This window comes from Lipotes vexillifer, unplaced genomic scaffold (assembly GCF_000442215.2).
Source record: "Lipotes vexillifer unplaced genomic scaffold, Lipotes_vexillifer_v1.1 scaffold1705, whole genome shotgun sequence".
In the NCBI taxonomy this organism is placed as follows: Eukaryota; Metazoa; Chordata; class Mammalia; order Artiodactyla; family Lipotidae; genus Lipotes; species Lipotes vexillifer.
In genome coordinates this window covers 206,581-214,520 of record NW_006795211.1, presented here as the reverse complement: position 1 = coordinate 214,520, position 7,940 = coordinate 206,581, and positions in this window count along the sequence as shown.

Genomic DNA, 7,940 nt, shown 5'->3' with positions numbered 1-7,940 from the left:
ATCCCAGTTATGCCCTTGGGAACTGGGACACTAACCACAGTTGGGTCTGAAGACTTAGTAGACCCACCATCAGATGGATTTGGACAGGATTCCATGTATCACCTGGATTCCGTAAGATTCACCTATAACTGGGGGATCGTGTTGGTGTTTTGAATCCCCCCGTATCCAATAGCCCTAAAAAGCCATGGTCATTCCCCTTATCCCTCTATATACTTATTCTAGTACATGACCACAGATCCCTTTAGGAAATGAGTGGAGGAAATGACAACTGTATATTCCCATAGTGGCACTGTGGGGTTCTTTCTCAAGTGGACCTAGCCTCTCAAGTGGACCTGGCCTCTGGGAGTGAGAACTGGCTCAGATCTGGAAACTAGGTGAGGGGTCATGATTTTCCACTTCTGCAGTTGATGTTAACTTTCTGCTCACTAAGCTCTATAGTGTTTCTCATTATATAAGTGAAGTAATATCTTAGTTAACTGCCCATTGATCTTGCCTCCCTAGGATCACCGCGGTCTTTTATTAACTGTTGCCATAAAACTCTGTGAGAGAAAGCGCCCCGTATGAGATTTTGACTTGTTGCCTATTTCTGTTATATTTACCTTGTTCTTGTCTGTTAAGTGCTAGCACCTGGGCTCTGCTATCCCAGAATTCTCTCACCTATCCTGACACTAGGGAGCCCAGTCCAAGGTAGGATCTCCTACAGTTACCAGTGAGGATAACCATCGTGGGGCTTCTCAAAGATGCTGGTACCCTCCTCGCTAGCGCATCCTTAGCCCTTCAATGGAAGGAATGTTCTTTGGACCACATGCTCAGGAATGGGTTCTCTTTATTACATAATAAACCCATTCTTATATTTTCATCTCCCCAAGATTTCTAACCCCCTCCTCAGTATTCTGCAAGACAGTTCCAGCATCTCACTGACAGCATCTCTACCTCATTTACTACCCCAACATTATGTTAAATTTTTATGGAGCAATCCCAGCCCATATTAGGACTGATATTCAATGTCATTGCCAGGATATGAAACTCCTAACCTTAGAACACTCTCATATCAATGAATTCTCACCTACACAGCCTTAGATCCTGCCCTTCCTAGCCCAGCTCTCTCAAGATCCATCCCTGGATATAGCTTCCCATTTCCTGCCAGTACATATTAGCCAGATCTTGGGGCAATGAAGGGAGGCAGGAGCAGATTCAGAGGAGGACACTCATCCACAAGGCAACTGCTTCAGGTGAGGGTTTTGAAGGGTCTCCAGGAGAGGAGGGGCTCTTTTCCTCTAGCATTGGGATAAGTGAGCCACTTCTGCCAACCTGGAGAGTTCAGAGGGACTGAGATCTCGGGGGCTCAAATTCTCTAGCTCATCCACCCCAATGTTCCCATTCCATGTTCCAGAGTCTCACTCATTCCCTATCAGGGCTCTGGTTTTGACACAGACTTCTCAAGGCTGCAGGTTCACTCTTTGTTGTAGGTCTGCCATCCTTATAATTAAATCCTGGGCCTGAGGTAAGGAAGACAAGAGCCTTTTTAAAAGCTGCCATGAAGGTTTTCTGACTTTCACAGCATATCTTCAGTTGATATTTGATTTAACTGAGCCTGTCATTTTCTTTTTCCTGACTTGTGATGCTGTTAACAAGACCCAGCCAACACCACAGCCGTATGATACACGTCACTCCCATACCATTCAGCCCATCACTGGTGAAATTCTTCATAATTAGGATGCTGCTGCAAGCTGGTGGTTATTATCACCTCCCTTAACACCAGTCAGAGGTCCTTGACTGGTAGAAAAGCCAGACTCCTCTCTGAAAGTTTCCTCTCCACAGTACTTCTGGTTCCAACTGTCTTAAGCCTGGGTTTCCCTAAAAAGCAGAGCCTAACATAAGGGTTTGCATGCAGGTAATTCATTTTGGGACGTGATCCCAAGGAACAGAAATGAAGCTAAAAAGAGTAAAACAGGAAAGGAGAAAAAACAACCCAAAGGTGTGTTATTAAGCTGATCATTGGGCTCGATCCGGCTGGAAAGTTTCTAAGGGGTCACGTAAAATGTGCCTCAGAATTGTCCATCTGAGTACCTACCATGGGTCAAGGGGATGTCTGCCCCAGGAAACGAAACTCCCTGCCAGGTTTGCACAGCCATTTTGTCAGAATGGCTGAATGGGTTCCTCAAGGCATCCCATGGGGTACAAAGTGAGAGAAATAGAGACACATGTGATACAGCTGAGGTGGGTTGCTCTCAGATTACACCTGCACATTGTTGGTGAAATTCTTACTGATTAGGGTGCAAGCCAGCCCCACTTAACCTCACGTAACACCAGTCACGTCAGTGACTAGAATTTTTTAAAAAGGGTCAAAATGTTATAAGACAAGATGCAAGATGTCTCTGACATGCATATTCTCCCAGAACATTGCCTCGTATTATTCTCTTTGCCCAAACCTTCTATTTCGTTTATCATCACTCTGATTCTCTCCCGGAAACAATCTCAGCCCGGAGTCTTTCCCCATCTGTAAAGCTTAACCCAACAACACTCTTATTATCTAATAGCAGTATTCAGCCAGTTCCTCTGTGTAGTAGCCTTTGTGGATTTCAGATTATGACTCTTTCCTCAGCTTGTTTCTCATATTATTTAACTGTCCCTGGTCATAAACTGTAATAAATTTGTGACAAAGATTTCTTGGGTCATGTCCCCTGAGACATACGCTTTGAGATCTGTAGGAAGTTTATTGGGGAGTGTCTTCAGGATCAGCACCAATGGGGAGGGAAGGAAGTAGGATAAGGCAGAGGGAGGAGCTGAGCTAGGTTGCAACAGAGCCGGGCTGCAGCCAGTGGGGAGCTGTGCATGGCCTGTCTTGTCCCACCTTGACGCAAAGAGGGTAGACGTTTGTATCCTGCATTCATCAGTCTTTGGGTGGGGACTGGCCCCAGGGAGGGTATGTTCTTGGGTGAGGGATTGAGAGCATTTCCTGGAGAGTGACTCAGCTGAGAGACTTCAGCCACCAAACACTCCCAACAGCTGGGGAGATGATATCTGAGTTCTGAAGGGAAGATCTGGGCAGTGTATCATAGTATTAACTATAGCCCACCCTTTCTGCTGCTTGGATTATTTTCTTTGTAAATTAAGTTCTACAAACAGTTCTTCCAGGATTCTGGTTGGTTCTTCTTGTGGGAATTTTAAAAGAGGAAAGTTTGCAGGAAAAAAACACAACTTCTGTCACTGCAGTAACGGAGCCTGAGGCTCCAACTAACCGTCTCCCTCTTCTGCTGCCAATTCTATATCCTCTCACCCTTGGCTAGCCTCTCTGTTGGTCTTGGTGCCTTACCTGGTGGGGTGACCTAGACTCTCATCCCTGACAGATCTGAGACCCTGGTTGCCATGCCCTTCTCAGGCTCTGACTGTGGCAACTTGTCCATCTACTATCAAAATTGGGAAAGAGATTACTAGGCGACTCCCCTAGAGATGACCTGAGTGCCAAACACGTTCCCTTAGTGCCGCTGTACATTAGCAGCCCCACTTCCTCCTGGTGACCAGAGTCAGTTACCCCTACCATGTCCCCAGTATGGCTCATCCCCAGAATGATGATTCCTTTTTTTTTTTTTGTCTCTTACAACAAGGAGTCTGAAATGATTGGGCAGCAGCTACAGCTTATTGGTTAATGGAAAGATTACTCTGTCCCTGGTGGAAGTGGTTTCCCTCTAGGATACAAGATATCTAAACCCACAGAGTCCAGAGTTGTATGGACAGAAAGCACAAATTCCCGACAGTCACTGATAGTGATGACAAACACAGCCACTCCTAGTTCACCTCGTTTCTCAGACCCATGTGTTCTTCCTCCTGGGGATACAGTACCAGATAGTGGTAGCTAATTTAGGGTGAGTCCTGCAACCTGGAGGATGATGCCTCATCCTCACAGGTTATCATCTCCAAGCCTGGGCCTCAGTGGCTCCTTCAAGGGCCATTCCATTCCTTTTGCAGGCTGGCATGGTTCAGTTGATACTATGGTCATATGTCCACTTTTACACTCCCCTGGACTGATACAGAGTCATATGGGATCCCATGTTTGTGGGTGAAACACTGTAATCCCTCAGAAGGTGGTGCTGGCTGAGATCCTGCAGGCAAAAAAGGCAAACCCACATCTATAGGTATTGATTCCTGTCAAGATTAATTGCTGCCCCTTCCAGGGTAGAAAGGCTCCAGTGTAATTAACTTGCCACCAAATGGTTAATGGGACTCCTTGAGAGATGGTACCATATTGGGGATGTGGGGTTAGTTTGTGTTTCTGACAGGCTGGATGTTTGGCAATTGTAGTAGCTAGACCAGACTTGGCGAGTGGGAGTCTATGCTCTTGGACTCCCATGGCTCTCTGTTCATGCACCCTTTGTGCCAACACTGGGATGGCTGATGACTACCAGTCAAGGCATTCTGTCTAATTGGTTCTAGTGTCCCTTCCCTGGTGGATTGCTCTCTGATAAGCATTAATTAACAATGGGATTCAAAAACCTTCACATTTTGGGTCATGCCTATTGCTCTAGCCTCCTGAGCAATCAGTGAAGCTAATCACCAAGAGTAGATGACTAAGTGCACTGCTCAGAAATCTGCCAGGGTCTTCCACTGTAGGGCTACAATGGAGCTGTAGTGCAGGCACAATTCATTTTCATCCTGTGTCCACAAACCAAGGTGACCCAGTGAATTTAACATGGCCTTTTCCCTCTCTGTCAGTTGGTCATAAGGGACCCTCCATGGTCCAGGTGTGAGCTGAGGGAGAGGAACCATTGCAACAGAGGTAGAAAACATGAATTCAATCTCTCCTGGAGCTCTCTTTTGCTTGTAATTAAGTCCTGAGCCTGATGCTCAGTTTTTCCTGTGTTCTAGCTGTAAGATAAGAGTCTCTATATATGATGCCAAAGAGAACTGGCTTTCTGATTGTTGATTAATCATCCTCAGGCTTTTATTGTCTTTCTCCAACACATTAAATGTCTGCAGTAACAACCATCCATTTCCATAGTTCTTAAAATTACTGCTTCCCCTGAACTTCTCAAATGCCTGAGATGTTACCCCTGTGAACCCCCCACCAATACCCCATCCCAGCTCACCATTAGGGAAAGTCTTAGGCATCTGGGCTTTCTATCCTATTCCACTGATCTATATTTCTATTTTTGTGCCAGTACCATACCATTTTGATGACTATAGCTTTGTAGTATAGTCTGAAGTCAGGGAACCTGATTCTTCCAGCTCAGTTTTTCTTTCTCAAGATGGCTTTGGCTATTCAGGGTCTTTTGTGTCTCCATACAAATTTTAAGATTTTTTTGTTCTAGATCTGTGAAAAATGCCATTGGTAATTTGATAGGGATTGCATTGGATCTGTAGATTGCCTTGGGTAGTATAATCATTTTGCCTATCCATGCTCCACCTACCACAGTGTTGGTGTCATTGCCAATGACCATGGGCAATACAGCTCCAAAATTCATTTCTGAGTCAGCTTTCTCAGACCAGTCCTGGAACCAACTATCCTAGGTCAGGTTCCCCAAGAGGCAGACTCTGAGATGAGGATTAGCATATGGTGAATTTATGAGGGGAGGAGTGTCATCAGATCACCATGAACAGGAGATGAAGGAAGAAGGACTGAGCAGAGGGAGGAGGTGAACTGCATTACAGTCACAACAAAGACCTCAGCTGATCCCATAGGGAGTTCTGGGCTAGGATGTGGGCCACTCCCAAGGGAGAGGGTGACTTGGGCAAAGTGGCTCTCCTGGGCTAATGGAAATTCACAAAAAATAATTCAAAGGAGAGCAGTCAGATGTCAACACTCCTGACAGCTGGGTGAATGAGCACCTCAGTCTTTTTTAAAAAATATTTATTTATTTATTCATTTATTTATTTGGCTGTGTCAGGTCTCAGTTGCAGCATGCCGGATCATAGTTGGGGTATGTGGGGTCTTTCATTGTAGTGCACAGGTTCTCCTTTGCAGTGTGCAGGCTTCTCTCTAGTTGTGGTGCGCGGGCTGCCCGTGGCATGTGACATCTTAGTTCCCTGACCAGGGATCAAACCCACATCCCCTGCATTGGAAGGTGGATTCTTAACCACTGGACCACCAGGGAAGTTCTGGGCGCCACAATCTTGAAGGGACCTCTGGGCCCCATGTCATAACATCCACTACATAAGGCCAATTTTTCTTTCTCAAATGAAGAGAACTAATAAGCCTATAACTTCCTCCATTATAAGGCAGGAGACTTAGCCCAGATAAATCAGGTCTAAAAACATCAACAGTATTAATAACATGGTAACTGTGGATGACTTCATATAATCCCAAGGTCAAAAAGGCAAAAATATAACTTCTCTCACCCCAAGGATGTTCTTTTCATATTTTGTATATCCTTCCCTGTAATAATGCCATGGAAGAGAAGCAAAGATCCTAGCTTCTATACTTTCTATAAACTTTTAACATCACCCATCTATAAAGATGAGACTTAAAGTCTATCCAGGTTTTGAAACCAGCCCTTTTAAAATATATTTCCCAACAAATCAATTCTGGCAGAGTTGAGGATAGGAAAACCTTCCTAAACTGCTCTACTCTGGATGAGTGATACTGCTTTCACACCTGTGTACTTTTGCAAATTCACTCTTTCTGCCAGAATGTCTTTCTTACCCCGTGTCTTCCTCCAGAATTCTATTCATGCATAAGGTTGCCAGATTTAGTAAATAAAAGTACAGGATGTCCAGTGAAATTTGTTTTTTACATCTTTATTGGATTATAATTGCTTTACAATGTTGTGTTAGTTTCTGCTGTACAACAAAGTGAATCAGCTATATGTATACATATATCCCCATATCCCCTCCCTCTTGAGGCTCCCTCCCACCCTTCCCAACCCACCCCTCTAGGTCATCACAAAGCACCAAGCTGATCTCCCTGTGCTATACAGCAGCTTGCCCCTAGCTGTCTATTTTACACATGGTAGTGTACATATGTCAGTGCTACTCTCTCAATTCGTCCCAGCCTCCCCTTACCCCTCCTGTGTCCACAAGTCCATTCTCTATGTCTGCGACTCTATTCCTGCCCTGCCACCAGCTTCATCAGCACCGTTTTTCTAGATTCCATATATATGAGTTAATACACAGTGTTTGTTTTTCTCTTTCTGACTTACTTCACTCTGTATGACAGACTCTAGGTCCAACCCCATCACTACAAATGACTCAATTTTGTTGCTTTTTATGGCTAATATTCCATTGTATGTATGTACCATATCTTCTTTATTCATCTGTCGATGGATATTTAGGTTGCTTCCATGTCCTGATTATTGTAAATAGTGTTGCAATGAACGATGGAGTACATGTATCTTTTTGAATTATGGTTTTCTCTGGGTATATGCCCAGTAGTGGGATTGCTGAGTCATATGGTAGTTCTAATTTTAGTTTTTTAAGGAACATCCATACTGTTGTCCATAGTGGCTGTATCAATTTACATTCCCACCAACAGTGTAGGAGGGTTCCCTTTTCTCCACACCCTCTCCAGCATTTATTGTTTGTAGATTTTTTGATGATGGCCATTCTGACCAGTATGAGGTGATGCCTCATTGTAGTTTTGATTTGCATTTTTCTAATAATTAGTGATTTGAGCATCCTTTCATGTGCCCCTTGGCCATCTGTATGTCCTCCTTGGAGAAATGTTTACTTAGGTCTTCCACACATTTTTTGATTGGGTTGTTTGTTTTTTTGATATTGAGCTGCATGAGCTGTTTGTATATTTGGGAGATTAATCCTTTGTCCATTGCTTCGTTTGCAAATATTTTCTCCCATTCTGCAGGTTGTCTTTTCATCCCGTTTATGGTTTTCTTTGCTGTGCAAAAGCTTTTAAGTTTAATTAGGTCCCATTTGTTTATTTGAATTTCAAATAAACAACAACTGCTTTTTAGTATAAGTCTGTCCATATAGTCCATGGGACAAACTTA